General features: G+C 35.3%; 1 long non-coding RNA gene across 1 annotated transcript in view; it reads right to left on the bottom strand.

Annotated features, from left to right (window-relative positions):
* Positions 1 to 10,855: 10,855 nt before the first annotated feature.
* The window catches only part of LOC139979120 (uncharacterized), a 94,688-nt gene continuing 87,933 nt past the window's right edge, over positions 10,856 to 17,610 (bottom strand). Inside the window, exons 4-5 of the long non-coding RNA XR_011797088.1 lie at positions 12,946 to 13,029; positions 10,856 to 11,044 (exon numbers count right to left, since the gene is read on the bottom strand). This is a non-coding gene — a long non-coding RNA (uncharacterized lncRNA). The remainder of the gene's footprint in view (positions 11,045 to 12,945; positions 13,030 to 17,610) is intronic.

The raw sequence follows: 17,610 nt of genomic DNA on the forward strand, positions 1-17,610 counted from the left end.
TAGAATTAATAGAGCCATTGTGACATTGGAAAGCTTTGACAGCGATGAACAGTAGAAATGTTTTCATATGTCTTGTATGGCGACCGACGGACGGTTCGACAAGGGACGGTTTTGACAAGGAACGGTTTTGACAAAGCAGAAGTTGAGTCGACATTACATTTAGACGGCGGCGGAAATCGCACGACATATAGTGTTAACATTTGTCAACTGAAGAACACTCACAAGTTATATCTCGTAGACACACCATTTGGTGTATTTGGGCTTATCGGTTAAAGACTCTCTTAGTAGGAGCATGCAGTCAACTTGTTGAAAGCGTGAATTTGTTGAAAGCATCAACTTGTTGAAAGCATCAAGTCTAGATATCTTACATATACAAACACAAGTTACCTCCATTGTAGACATTTGCATTGCTTGATCAGAATTTGGCGTTGTTATGGTAACAGAAAATTACAACCCAACGTGAATTGCAGTTTTAAATATCCCTTGTACACTGGTAAGAAAGAGCATTGATATTGTCTTAAGAAATTCGAAATGTCCGAAAAAGAACACCAGTAGGGAAACTGGTTTTCAGGAACTTCCTGGACGATAATTTTAAACATGCAAATCTCAAATGTTTTCACATTGGTGTCTGTTTTTACATAATAGTGTTGGTTTATTGAAATCTAATAATAATAACAACAACAACAATAATAATAATAATAATCAGCAGCAGCAGCAGTTATTTTCACGCGACCACAAATGTGAAAGAAACCCGCAAGGGCTTATGGATTACTACTTACACGTCGGGTGGCTTCCAATTCAACTTTCAAATTCAAATTTGGAATCTTTTCAATTTAGTAAGTCATTTCAGATGGAAAAACTGTAGATTGCTCTTGGATAAAAAAAAACCTTACTACGACCCTATATCCCAAATACTTTAGTATATAATTGATAATATCCTCCACAATGTGTGTTCGCCTGTATTAGGCACAAGGACTACACCACAAAAGCTATATACTAACAGAAAATTTGTCGCCTTTTTCCCATGCTCATTCTCAGCCTGCAGGAGGAAATATTTAAGCAATTAGTTTGTATACCAATTTGGCGTTCCGAGCAATTAGTCGGCAAATTTCCCCAGATGCGCGATGGCTCATAAACGTTGGAAGAAAAGCGTTTTTTTTTAGACAAAATGAGACGGACCAGCTGTCGCCAATATGAGTGCATCATCCGTATCTCTATGGTATCAATGAACAACTTTATGCCAGGAAGTCATAAAAGAAGCTCACTCGACAATTACGGTAGAAAGGATTTAAAAAGTGATCTTTAAAAACGTTCTCACGTAATTAGCTAAGTGATATTAAAATACTAAAAACAAAGGAGACATATTATACCATTTAAAAAAGGTCATTCATATTAAAGCACATTGTTATAGTGACCAAAAAAATATATATTAAAATCAAAACATTTTTAAAGGTCAGTTTTTGCTATTTATTGATTATCATAAATTTCGTCTTAAAAGAAATTATCTTCGTATACAAATGGCAACACTTTTTTCTTCTTCTTCTGTCGATGATGAAATTAATATCCTAATTTATTTTATTTAACAACGGTCCCGTTATTTATAATAAAATCAGCTTTCTAAGATTAAAGAGTGCACAAATTGGATGGTTCATGGGAAAGAGAAAAGTGCATAGTTCAATTTTCAATACTATAATGGATGTTTGTAACAGCTTATTTTTTTCTGGCTGGAAACGAAACCATTACTGTAACATTAGCTTTGTTTCTATACAACTACAACGGCTTGAAAAGTTTTAGGTACTACAAATATCATAATACCCGGCGCATACCTTGTATCTAAAGTATATCTTAAATACAAAAGGCGTGCTAAGATACACTTATGACTCTCAGCACAAATTATTCTTTTTCATATCGACCTATATATGGAAACTTTCCGTATTGCTTGGCGACAGTCATATATATATAGTGATGACATTATATCATACCAAGAACGTGGCTAGGAGTTTTACTTGGATTGGTCAAATGTTAGCTCAGTGGTTAACGCCGGTGCCTTCCAATCATAAGGTCCCCAGTTCGAGTCACTCCAAGATTAATGTATGTCGTCCAGTTACAGAGTTGTTGACAATTGACAACTCATAATCATGGACGTTAAATATGAATCTAAGAGACTGACTTCGGTCAACTTGCGGCTTTGATTAGCCAATGAGGCTTCTTCGCGAGTTCCTGCTTGCAGGAGGATTTAAAATGCATACATACACACATACATACATACATACATACATACATACATACATACATACATACATACATACATACATACATACATACATACATACATACATACATACATACACCCATACATACATACATACATACATACACCCATACATACATACATACATACATACATACATACATACATACATACATACATACATACATACATACATACATACATACATACATACATACATACATACATACATACATACATACATACATACATACATACATACATACATACATACATACATACATACATACATACATACATACATACATACATACATACACACACACACATACATACATACATACACACACACACACACACACACACACACACACATACACACATACACACACACACACACACACACACACACACACACACACACACACACACACACACACACACACACACACACACACACACACACACATACATACATACATACATACATACATACATACATACATACATACATACATACATACATACATACATACATACATACATACATACATACATACATACATACATACATACATACATACATACATACATACATACATACATACATACATACATACATACATACATACATACATACATACATACATACATACATACATACATACATACATACATACATACATACATACATACATACATACATACATACATACATACATACATACATACATACATACATACATACATACATACATACATACATACATACATACATACATACATACATACATACATACATACATACATACATACATACATACATACATACATACATACATACATACATACATACATACATACATACATACATACATACATACATACATACATACATACATACATACATACATACATACATACATACATACATACATACATACATACATACATACATACATACATACATACATACATACATACATACATACATACATACATACATACATACATACATACATACATACATACATACATACATACATACATACATACATACATACATACATAATGAGCGACATCATTATCATTGTGTGAGGATGAATGAAACTCTCTCTGTTTTTCTGTTGTTGTAAATCGTCACTTATCCAGACAAAAAATATGATGTTTTCTACAAACGACTGTATTTCGCAGACAACTTGAAGTCAGAGTATTTGGACTGTTCAAACATGTTTACCACGATGTTATCACAATTCACATACCACGAGAAAGAAAGGTTTGTACTTTACCTAAAGTTGATGAACAGTAAAACAGTCATATCTAAAGTTAGGATTTTTTTTTATAAAGGAACCTGATATTGCAGTGATTGGGCTTTCAATGATTATCTCAAAATGAAGGTTTTGAAAACTTGATATGTTGAGAAGTATTTCAGTTGAGGATCAACAAAGAGACAGACAGTGATTTACCTCATGATGTAAACGACTGATTTTTATCTAGAGGTCTTGGAAGCATTGCATCTTTCCTGTTAAATTTACAGTGGAGATATATTAAATAGAAGGGGATATATACTCAACTGTAAGCGCGCACTATAAACGAGCCTTCTACGATACCAATGACGTCATAAACCATTTGTTGCTATGGAAATGATATGAACAAATGAAGAAAATGAGAATTTTTCATAAAAACACCCCAATCAGCAGAACATGAAAGCTTCCCCAAATAATAACAATGGTGCGTTCCCCACGCCCATTGGCTTTCACCAGTGACGTATACTATTTGTTAAAATATACAGAAAAGGCACAAATAATATCTACAAGGTATTTTGAACAATAAATATTAATGAATGACATATTCTGCACGAAGATTAATTACCCCTTTTAATAATGGAGTGCATTTGTTGCAAAAGCGTAATTGGCCAATTGACACTCACGGTTCGTTATAACCTGTCACCATAAGGCAGCGATATCAATGAACTATAATTCTTACATTTGTCAACTAATTTGCTTCTTCTTTTTGCTGCCCATGGCCTCTAGCTATAAAGTTTGAGTTGAAACCTTTCTCTTTAAATGGATTTCCCCCCTTCTATTTAAAGCAAGAAACGATTGGATGAAAATAGAATGGAATGGTTTTGCAGAGAACGTAATTTGAGGGACTATGGGGCATTTATAGACAGCTATAGTTTATTGCTGGAGGCATCTCCTATGACTGATGTCTTGTAAATAGTCTTCAAATCGTCAAGTAAAAATTGTCCGGAAAATGCTGCCATTCTACTGACGAGAGGGCTAACGCTACTGATTTATACGTTGAAAGAAAGCCCTTTCTTTTCAGGTGTGAAAAGTAGAAAGATGAAATAACATATATGCGGAAGGTTCAACTATAGTATTGAACATACATACTGTGTATGTGTAAAAGTAAGAGGGCCTGACGTTTCGATCCTAGCAGGATCTTCTTCAGAGGCTAAATGACAAGTAACAGTAACAGAAGGGACAAAAATACGCACAGAATACAGACAGGTTAATGAGCATGGTGAACACAAAGAGAATAATAACTAGTGGATAAGCAGTTTGCTACCAGTTTTATTTTATTTTGATACTATATATGTATTAGATCCTAGGTTCTCAACCTTTTTCTATCTGGGGACCCCTTGAGATAAACTGAAATGTTTGGAGGACCCTCGGACAGTGACCGCCGGCCTGGGGGAAGGGTATAAGGGGAGTGGGTGTCCCCCTCCCCTTTTGATTTTTTTTTTCAATATTTGAGGGTTAGTTGCGAAATGGTGCATTATTTTGTGACTTTTAAAATAAATTTATGTTCAAGAATTTATGTTTAGAAATGCTTTTTTTTACTGGGCCTGGAATGCAGTTTTCCTAGAGCTGCAAGTATTGCTAGGCATAGGCCTACTTGGAAATTGTTACTTTCAAATTTTATACTTCCCAATTAAATTTTAATTTGGAAGCGATGAGCTGTCAGATACAAACTGGTTGATTCTGCATGATGTCAGGAGAATTATGGGTTTTCTTTGTCAGAGATAGCTGCAAATGTCACCGTTTTTTGTGTCAAATCCAAGTTAGTTATAACTTTTCCTCCACCAAAGCCTTATAACTACCGCGCTTCGATGTGTCAACAGTGAGCAACGCATCATAGTTATGGCTCTGCATGTTAGGATGTATAGTGTGCAGTTAAGTTGTACACAACACTCGGGTGGCATGTTATCCATACCTCACCGCATGTATACCAATGAGAAACTATATTACTTGTTTTCATCGGGAACGCACGATTCAACATTTATCGACTACTGACGATACGGTCTGATCATCAGGGTCCGACGTATTGACGGCTAGCCTAGCCTAGATTTCTATAGAGGCATACATACTTCTTCCTTCGACTATATCTCTCATTCCATTTTTCACGAACCTCTTCGGCTTTCGCGGACCCTTATTTTTTCACGGACCCCCTGCGGACCCCTTTGCCCTCACGGACCCCCAAATAAATTTCATGGACCCCCTAGGGGTCCGCGGACCCCAGGTTGAGTAACCTGGTATTAGATAAGGGATATGTATGAGAGGTAGTACTGATTTAAACGTCGGAAGGAACCGAGGGTGTCTGCAGGGGTGGGGCATTATATAAGAACTTTGTGAGAGCGCTTTCCCTAATTCGATAAGTATCCTTTTAAAATTGGCATTTATGAGCAACACATGCATAACCACTAAATATATAAACCTGTTAGAGGTTATTTACACACAACTGTGCCTACGCAAGATTATAAGTGCCACCATAATATCCCACAAATGACTAGTTAACGTCTCTATATATATACGGCTCTGGTTAACGTTAGTTTCTTTATAGTATAAAGGAACTCTAGTTAACGTATCCATATAGCGCCATCCCATTTTCAAGATTCACGTGTTTATGAAGGCAACGAAGCAGGGTACAGTTTATTTCATGTTTATATGATAAAACGCACACCAACGACTGTACAGAGTTTTCTTATAGCATTGTTACAAACCTATAACGAAGTTTCCTTTTATAATATTAATATTCCTTTTCTTTGTGTTAACGGATATCACTTCAATAGTTCCTACATACGATAATTATACACAACGTATATTGTTAATGACATAATCTTGGAATTAACCTCGAGAAACACGCCTTAATCCCTCAGTTTTAAATCTGTCTAAATTAACTTACTAATTAACTTAGGGTAGATAGTATTAGAGTAGTACGGATAACAGTATCCTCTGACAACATCTACAGGTGTAAGGATAACAGTATCCTCTGACAACATCTACAGGTGTAAGGATAACAGTATCCTCTGACAACATCTACATGTGTAAGGATAACAGTATCCTCTGACACTCTTATCTTCTAATGTAGATCTAGCAGAAAGAGTGACATTGCCTATAGTAACTTAGTAAGCGTATAAGGAACTTGTAGGGTATAATAATTGAGGCGTTATCAAATTGAACAAAAAATAACACTATTCAATGTTGGTGTACTTCATGGGTGGGGGGGGGGCGGGGCGTGGGGTATATCATTCTTAAGAAATCCTTCCCTGTGCTTACACATCCCTATATAGATTGACATTGTGTCACCTACTGGACGAGAGAAGCAGCAAATAACACAACACCAAAAGTTATCCACTACGTCACACAGGATACGCACTTCCGATGAATCTTTATATTCTCTTGTAGTCTTTAACTATTTAAAATACTGTCCGACCTGAATAACTTGATAGCCGGCCTTGAAAAGTAAAGGAAGGTATATGCAAATTAATGACAACCAACATTATGTAAATGTGAGACACCATATTTCTTTGATATGATATCATTCCTTTGGTCTTCATGAATATGCCATAAATACACAGAAGTTTTTGAGATATATACAATTATTGAAAGGAGTTCACATCGGAGTCCCTCACAGAAGTAAGTGAACGTTTTCACGGCAGAAAAATCATTTAGACTTTGTTCCAGTCGTTATAACAATCATCGCATATTATACGTAATTTATCGAAACCAGATTGCCTCATACAGATATCGTATTCAGTTAACATTTTGAGCGATGACTAAATTAGTTGTTTATTATGATATATTTGTATATATGTTGAAACACGGAAAGGTCAAGTTTTGCTTAGTAATAGAGTGATTAGACATGATACTATAACAAAAAAATTAATTCAACAGCTGTTTCAAACTTTAAAATAAATCAAAGTTTAATACAATTTCTTTTTCAGTTTGAGTTGACACAATATACCACAGTCGTAATTCTAAGTGCGTCATGCTGTATTTTGAATAATTTGATTAGGATATTTTATCTCTCGACTGATGCATGAAATTATTCGATTTAAATAACTGGACGCAGAAAGTTGTCACGAGTGATATTAAAAATAATTTGGAGCAAGTTAAACTTTCCATTAGATTTCCAATATCACACAGTGTCCGAAGTCGCCGCAGGACACATATAATCTGGTCAGCCCCTGCTGGTCAACAACTTTCGCTCGCTGGTTGAGAATTATAAACAAACTCTGAGCGACTGCGGTATACTTAATTACTCAAACAATTTAATTTATATTTAAATAAATATTTAACAGAAAACTGACCGGGGGAGTTGCAAATTTTGAAAGAGCAAAACCAATAACTACTTTTTTTTTTTAAAGAAATTTGTACTAGACTATTAATTTTTTTCGCAATAGATGTCTGTTTAAAGCAACTAATTTTCGTACGATTATTTATTTTATAGGTGCGTTTATAGGCCTAGTGCATTCGGTATGTGAAGCTTCATAGTATATTTATGTTTAGTTTGTTTGTTTTCGGTGTGACGAAACAGTCTCAAAACTGCATTTTCTTGATTAGGTTTTTAACATCACTGGAAATATATTGAGCTTACCATCGTAATGGTGCTCGAAAATATTACAATATTTACCGATGATATATACCTACATTCAGTATTAATATAGAATACTGTATTTATAGCTACTTATATTTGCTACGGATATCTTTAAGTTAACGTACCAGAAGAAAACACCAATATTAGTGCCAATGATTTTATTGTACATATAGACTAGCGAGTCTGCCATCATGTTATAATAAAAAGTGATTAAAGATCATAAAACAATTGGAATACCATTAAAACAGCTATTTCTCTCTGAAGTATTTGAAGTATTTTGAGTGATTATTCGAAGTCTGTACTATACATGTATATTAAAGCAGCATTCCAAACATCTTCTATATTATAACAATGACTAAATCAACTTTTACCGTTATTGATATTTTGCTCTCTGTTATAGAATATCACATATAAACTCAAATCAATGTTCTGCATATATATATAGCTCCTTTAACTTGTAATCTTGAAATAAGAACCTGTTGTCTCTGTGTGTGCAAAATGTATCATCTTTGTTTCAGGGCCACATTATCTAGGACAGGTCGTAACCTTGTTCTTTTTCTGTCTAGAGATTCTTAAAGACAGCTTTTATTTCCATGGGCAGGTGGTGCGGGACTCGAGGGGGACATGAGTAAGTAAATGGAACCTCAAACTCCCCCCCCCCCTCCCGGCTGGTTACGTCACTGTATATGTAGTTTATGGTGTTTCATTTAAGTTGCTTGAGAAATGTTTTCAAACTGTCACGGATTGGGGCCAATATAACTGACAAAAAGAATAAAAAAATACAAACCCAACTATATAAATAGACTAAAAGCAGACTTTTGAAGAGTAACGAGTTTGGAGAAATGCACTCAAGGGAATCAGTTAGTTTAAATGGCTTATCTAATAGCAACAAATACACTCAATCATTAATGCCTAGCTCTTGGTTTATACACTTCTCACGAATGTTGACACATTAAATTGATCGAAATAGCTCTAAATGAGTTGGGCAAATCTTAAAGTAGGTCGCACGTGACCGAGTATGTCTGGGTTTATTTCTCCAATCTAATGTTTATTAAGTAATTCTGGCTATTATTATACCTCATTAAAGGGACGTTTCGGTGGCTGAAGTGTATTGCGTGACATCATTGATGAAGATTGTCAGTATGTTTACGTCCAGACTTAATTTCTCATTTAATAATAACCTTTAAGTTAGTAATATTTTATGAAAACATCCATGAACAGCAGAGTGCATGGTGTCATCGGAGAATTTTTTTTTTTTTTTTTTTTGGGGGGGGGGGCTTTACAATCTTTCAATCATTTATCTAACAGGGGAAGATATTATTTCTACAAAACAGTTGCATTTTGATGAAATTCTAAGTACAAAGAATTCGATTGACAGTTAAGTAAAAAATCCAACTGTTTGTTATAAGGATGAATCAAAAGTACATTACAATAGCATAAGTAAACTTTTTTTCAAGGAAATTTACCAATATGGCATCACGGACTACCCACTGAGGTCCACTTTCCTGGGTAACGGAAGCTGTAGCCAGTCAAATATAATTAATTTCAATCAACCAATCAAGTTAGGGATAAAATTTAAGATAGAATGTACAAATTACAGTGCGAAACATTTCCACTTCAGTAGCACCAGGACTATTTATGCACGAGGATAAATGGACGAATGAAACAGCAAAATACAATGGAATTAGAAAATATCCAAAATACGGGCAAAACTTAACAGGATAAATGTACATGAAGAATTATACCAAACTTATATGTTTCTACAGTTATATTCATTGTAACTTTCAGCCATGGCGTTCAGGCAGTTATCTTTCTGCTTTTTGCCATATCTTCAAACTCCACTTACAATATTTACAACTGAAACTGAAAATGAAATTTACGAATGCTAATTAACATATGACGTCACTTTCGTTGCTGATTTACCCGAAGTCATTTTAAAGAGTAAAATAAAATGGCTGAAAATATATAACGAAGGACGATGTTCTCGACTTGGTTACTGTTAATTGTGAATGGCTGCTAACCGCTTTCCTCGGGGGATTTTGAAAAAATATGGCGAAGGATTAAAATAAGAAAGTGATAAATTGAAACTCGCAAAATGATGAAACATGAAAATAATAGTAAGGTTTATTTCATCGACGCACTTTAACGCAGCGAAAAGTACAGCAGCTGTCGAAAAAGGAGGTAGGCGGGCTTATAAGCAGAAGTAACTTAATTGAAATCCTCTAGGGGTTATAAGTTTTGTACATATAATCTATTGCTACCTGATTTCTTAGAGACTATTTGCTGTAATGCTGTAATTATCTTGCAGGCTATAACAGCGGAGCAAGTTCAACAATTGTTTTCTATAAAAAGCGCTCGAAATGCCTATAGGGAGAGATATATACCGAATCATACGTCATAGATAATGTTGTCGGGTTTGTCACCGGAAATAAGGATCCATGTACACCCATATAATACACGTCGTTCATCAAATGCATTATATACTAACCAGAATATCCTATTCCCCAACCCCCTCCTTCTGCCAACCCGTGCCCAGATGGGTAGATTCAACCCCCCCCCAAATCCCACCCCCGAAAAACTGCCCACCTGTTTCTGTAAAAGACGTCATTTGCACATTGCCTGCAAATATTCCCTGTATATACCACAATATAGCCACATGTACCGTTATGAGGCACATGAGACTTTGTTAATTGGAAGGCTAATGAAAGAACAAAAAGTTTTTCAACAGTTTGCAATGGTACTGTGCCTGGTAGGATCATGAAATTCTAAAATTTGTCATAATTCATTGAGAGTAACTTACTTTCGGGATGCCTCTTCCAGGGGCTGGGTAAGACAGGTGCTGGGCTGAGACAGGGGGCTGGGATGAGACAGGGGCTGGGGCGAGACAGGCGATGAACCATTCAGGTTTTCCTACCCTCCCCCGAAAAGTCAACAACAAAATATGTCAAAGAAAAAGTGAAAACGTCGTTGTCAAGTTCGGATATATTAACGTGTCGTAAATAATTTGTTAAGTTGTCTCAGAAAAAGGGAAATGCTTTGATGTGTGACCGAAGCATTAGTCTGGTTATTTGACGTCCAAAAATATTTTTGGATTCATAACAGTCAACTTGCACATCGGGTATATGCAAGCAATTTGAATTAATTTTCCTTCTTTGAAGCCAAAATTGACCAGTGAAGAAGTAAGGCATTTTACATCTATATGGGATTTATTTTTAATATAAGGAATATTATCGAAAGCAATATCAAGAAATAAAATTTTAGTTGACTCAGAAGAGTAATAATTATATGTCATTAAACTAAAGAACAGTTTTTTAATGAATTTTGATGAATAATTTTGATGCTGTTTTAATATAGCCTATTCACATCACCTGAAATGTAGGTTGGTATTAAATTGACTATAAAGTCCAGTTTCGTTTCAAATCATTTAAAAAAAAAATCCAATTTGCCTTATCAAACGTGGCTTAAATTATAGACCTATTGTGAAAAGTGTCTGGGCTAGAAAACAAAAATTGAGATTCATATCAAATTTATCCACTGGTTTAATTTTACTTGGTAAGAAATTTCTAGGAGGATGCTTTGTTTTAGTTTGATCAATTACTAGATAAGTGCGTTTAAACCCTTAAACTTCCAAACACACCCACTCGCACACACACACATGTTTGTATGACATTCCAACCGAGGACCCCATTGTATTTTCCATTGTTCAAATCCACGTACCATAACCTTAACAATACCCCATACAATAGAATTCTTCCGAGGACATGGTGCTTCTTTAGAAATCACAACCGAGGACCTGGAATTCTTTTGTTCAAGTCCTCGGTCAGAATACAAAACAAACGCATACACACACGCATACAAACTACTTTAAAAGTAAATTCCATACTTAGATGACGTAATATAGCAGACAAGTCCTGTACGTTTAGAATTTAAGAGGCATTGTATTATGTTGAAGATAAGGTAACTAGACACGTATAATATCCTTCAATAATGAAAAAAGAGAATAAAATAGGCAAAATATATTTAATGGAATATGAGAACAGAGAAATTCAAGGCCAAATGCGACGTGGCAAGGTTACTTGAAGGGAATGATTGCCCATGGGTGGGATGGTAATGGTTACCGAGAGAAAATATTTACAAAGCAAGAAAAAAGATGAAAAGGTTAGTCTACTCGTTTTACATTCATGAGTGGATTGTGAGTAACATGTCCAAAGGATTCCTTCAGGAAACGAAAATCATCACTGCAACCCCTCTAAGATCAAGAATGGTACTCCTGGGGTACTTATAGTCAAATTTATTCACGTTATACGACTACAAGGGTGAGGCCCTGTGTGGGGTGTTATTGTTTGGTATAGCACATTGCACGTACGTATAACGCCTTCTGCGCATGACCATGTTAATCACGGGAAGTTATAAATAGTATCTAACGTTCTGTACGTGAGTATATGATTGTGTGGGCATTGTTTCTACCTACTGGCGTTAGAATGATATTCATTAATTTTCATATTAAATTAGAAAATCACCTAAGGTATATCAGAAAGTAAAATGATCATAAAGTAACAGTAAAATTAAGTGGAATGATGATTAAATTAAAGCGCACAGCTAATTTTGACTATCTACCCGACCTCCTTCCTGTCTAATAATACCAGAATATTTAATCTTATATATATATAAAGCTATGCTTCCTTAGTCCTCCACCACCACCGTGTAAAAATGTTGTACACTGTATATTTGCAATGTGGAAAACAAACTCAACTCAAACTCTTAATCATTTAACTGTTTTTGTTTTGTACTATTTTGGAAGCAAAACATACCGGATGGTTGTCGTGAAGCCATACAGAAGCATTAGGGTTCGGTCCCACATCGTAGAAGCATACACATACGAACAACAATGGTAGCTAAACAGGGAAACAAACAAAAGAACAACAGAAAACAATAGTTAAAATAAACACATAAACATAAACAAAGTAAGACAAGACAGGGCAAGACAATGCAATGCAGGGCGAGGGCGAGGGCAGGGCAGGGCAGGGCGAGAGCATGGCGAGGGCAGGGCAAGGAAGGGTGAGTGCGAAGGCAGAGCAGAGCAAACAGGGCAGGACAGGGCAGGGCAGGGCAGGGCAGGACAGGGCGAGAGCAGGGCGAGGGCAGGGCAGGACAGGGCAGGGCAGGGCAGGGCAGGGCAGGGCAGGGCAGGGCAGGGCAGGGCAGGGCAGGGCAGGGCAGGGCAGGGCAGGGCAGGGCAGGGCAGGGCATTTTGATGTTATTAAGTTGCTTTTAACAGTTTATTTTGGCAGCTTGCATTTTCTTGAAGACAGTTTCTGTCAACAATCTATTCTACAACTACCAACTACTCTTTTTGTCCTAACGAGTCTTTAACAATTCATTGTTTTTTCTGCTATTTAGTTCATGTCTCCATTAGGTATCATTTTAGATCATGAGTTTCTGGCCATTTTCACCTTAACACCAGTCTTGTGGAACTCGATCCCAGACTAGGACTCGAGCCCATTTTGTAAGGATTCGGACTCGGATCAAAACCAACGAGTCCATGATAATTGAGCCTGTTGTAAAAGTTACTTCCCCTGAATAAAAATGCAACACGCGTCGTTGCCATATGATGTATTTTCCCGCCAATTGTGTCACGTGAGTACGACCGTCTTTTAAGTGTTTGAGGCCTGCGAGTTGTTGTTCTGTTATACCCAAAGAAAGATTTGACTTTCAGTCATGGTGTAAAATGACTTTGAGATGGAAATTGTTTTTCAATTGCCGCGCATGCAGTATAGAAATAACAAACAGAACGAGCATAACCTATATTATCTACGTTTGATGACGTAAACACGTGACTTTCAATTACTTAATACTAAAAGAATAGACAAACATGAAGAATGTAATCCTACAACAACATATAACGAAGATAATGTGACAAGTCAAAAGTTATAGTTTTATATATGTTAAATAATAACATGGATATTATGTAGTGTGAAGTATTTCAGGAATGTACTGAAGTACATCCGACGAGAATTATTACGTGTAATCCACAAAAACAAAGTTGTAACACTGACTCTATATAGTATGTGGATGGATACTTCGTATATACCGAGATGTATAACTGAGATGTATATATATATATATATATATATACCAATCATTGCATACATCTCGGTATAGACGAAGTACATCCACATTCTCTATAGAGTCAACGATACAACTTTGTTTTTGTGTATCGAGGAAGACGCAGCTACTGGTATCGATTAGTCCCCCATTCGTTATTTGTCTCTTCACCGAGGATAGGAAACACGTATCGAAATAAATAAAAGAACAAGAACGATCAAGGCTTCAATCCCTCTGGTTTAATATTTCGCTTCCAAAAATATATCACAGATTGCAGGTGATTTATCTCGTTTTTACTTCTTGGGAATGATATAATGTTTTACTTTCAGTTATAGAAAGGTAACAATGTCACAAGTGTGGCATTTATCACGTGGTATTGAAAAATGATACAAGTGAAAACAGGTTATGTCAGAATGAATGTAACTAAAAGAAAGGTTTCTTACTTTTATCATCTGCGATGAATCCTGTGTGATATAAACATTCATGAAGCTCCAATATACTAATTGTTTGTGGGGAGCTTATATAGCGTAGGTTAAGTTCATCAAAATGTCAAAGACACTAGATATCTGTTCATTATGTAATTACATTTTTTATTGGTATCGAATATTTTAATCTTCCCATGCAGCTCCTTAACTTTTATATATATATATATATATATATATATATATATATATATATATATATATATATATATATATATATATATATATATATATATATATATATATATATATATATATATATATATATATTAGTTAGATATATGTGCTCAATACATAGAAGTACAGCAAGTACATGATATAGTATACCTATACGGTAACTTTCAGCATGTTGTTACTCACGCCTGCAGTGTGCGGCGATCATCAGTCAAACTCATATAGATATATTTATATATTTATACATCTGTGTATATATACATTATTTATATATACATATATATATATATATGTTTATTTATACATCTGTGTACATATACATTTGTGAATACATATATATAAATACTTCTGTTCAATTATGTATATATATATAATTAATTATGTATATATATATATATATATATAAATATAGATATGTATATATATATATATATATATATATATATATATATATATAAATATATATATGTATATATATATATATATATATATATATATATATATATATATATATATATATATATATATATATATATATATATATATTGAACTATGGTTCAACAGATGTGTTTAACTGCTGCTCAAATAAAGGAAGCTGATTTCCGTTCAGCCAGAATTTTGGATACATCTTCGAATGCTATATAGCAAGGTCTCCCTAACTTTATCCCCTCACGAACCCCCAGTGGATGTCAGAGTTGTCCACGAACCCCCAACTTTTCGAGACACGATCTGAGTCATTATTTTACTATAATACGTATAAGAGTGCTTCCAGAAGGATCAAGTTCATATATATTGTAATGAAGAAAAAGAGATGAACATATATTCATTTGGAAACTTCAAGATCAGATCACGAATTGTATCACGCATCGATCACCCATCACACACGATGAGACTTATGCTCCTGTTTTTCGATAGGTACGACTTTTATACATTACTAAATTATATGATATATCAGATTTTAGTTCAACAAAAAGTACTCTAGGTTTGACTTTCAGAAACGTCTCACGAACCCCCTGGGATGGACTCACGCACCACCTGGGGGTTCATCCACCCCAGTTAGGGAACTCCTGGTCTACAGCATATCAAAAGTAATGTGCCTAAAGTCATTATATAATGAACGTTTTGGAATTTCTCAAGCAGAGCCACATAGTGACTTCATTGCTGTGGTTACTGAGTTAAGTAGGCCTATAGTGGTTTTTTAAGTCTGTAATTTGCAGATCACTATCGAAGACAGAAAAAAAATGTTTGTATTTGTGAATGTGCGTGTGTGCACTTGTTTTTCATTTAGTTGTAGTAGCAGTTGTAGTAGTAGTAGTTGTAGTAGTGAGTAGTAGTACTATTAGTAGCAGTACAAGTGGTTATTATAGTAGTAGTAATTATAGTAGTAGTTATAGTTGTAGTAGTATAGGTGGGAGTGCAGACAGCAGTAGCAATAGTAGCGGTAGTTTCAGTACTATAGTTAAAGTAGTAGTAGTAGTAGTAGTAGAAGTAGTAGTAGTAGCAGTATCAATAGTGGTTGCGGCAGCCGTAGTAATAGTTTAAGTAGTATTAGTATTAGTATAGTAGCAGTAGTAGTTCAGTAGTAGTAGTATAGTAGTAGTAGTAGTAGTAGTATAGTAGTAGTAGTAGTAGTAGTAGTAGTAGTAGTAGTAGTAGTAGTAGTAGTAGAAGCAGTAGTATAGTAGTTGTAGTATTAGTAGCAGTAGTATAGTAGTTGTAGTATTAGTAGCAGTAGTAATAATACTAATATAAGTGGTATAGTGGCAGGTTACCGTAGTTGTAGTAGTAGTAGTTATAAAACTGACAGTCCCAAATGGCATTCCCAATATTATTCCCAAATGGCATTCCTAGTTACCAATCTTAGGGTTGCTCTTGAATCATTCCCAGTGGCATTCCCAGTGACATTCCCAGTGGCACTCCCAGTGGCATTCCCAGTGGCATTCGCAGTGGCCTTCCTGGGCATACCGATATTACTTACTACATATTACAGGCAAGGTTATGATCCGGTGTACATTTGACTTAAGTGAGCTTCTCCGGTTTAAGAATTCACGAATTCAGATGTCCCTGTATAAACATAAGGGCAATTACCGTCATCAGATACTTATATATATAGGAACGGTTTGGTTTTACCTATATGTCTCCATAGCAACTGGTGATGACGTCGTGCTAAACATGTCCACTTCTATGGAAGAATATTTGTAGCATGTATGATTTCTTAGCACAGTGTTGGATGAAAATGTACTCGACAATCTCCCTCTCCGGAGGCTACTACGTCATCGTATTTTACATATTTGAATTAATTAATTTTATACCTCTCTTGCTCTCCATAAATGTCGTTCATTTGCAACCTGAAGTGTCAATGTACATTATATATGTATATGTGTATATATGTACCGGTGCTGTGGCCGAGTTGATAAAGGCGGTGGCATTTGAAGCAATGAGGCTTAGCAATCGGAAGGTCCCGGGTTCGATACCCGGCCGGGTCATAGTAAGGTGGGTATTTCATCCATGAGCAATCTACGGCTTTTCCCATCTGAAATGACTTTCTAAATTGAAAAGATTCCAAATGTGAGTTAAAATGTTGAATTGGAAGCCACCCGACGTGTAAGTTGTAATACATATGCCCTTGCTGGTTTCTCCCATGGTCGCTTAAGCGTGGTAAAAATAACTGCTGATTATTATATAACCTTGAAAACATTCTGCATCCAACTTACA

This window comes from Apostichopus japonicus, chromosome 13 (assembly GCF_037975245.1).
Source record: "Apostichopus japonicus isolate 1M-3 chromosome 13, ASM3797524v1, whole genome shotgun sequence".
In the NCBI taxonomy this organism is placed as follows: Eukaryota; Metazoa; Echinodermata; class Holothuroidea; order Aspidochirotida; family Stichopodidae; genus Apostichopus; species Apostichopus japonicus.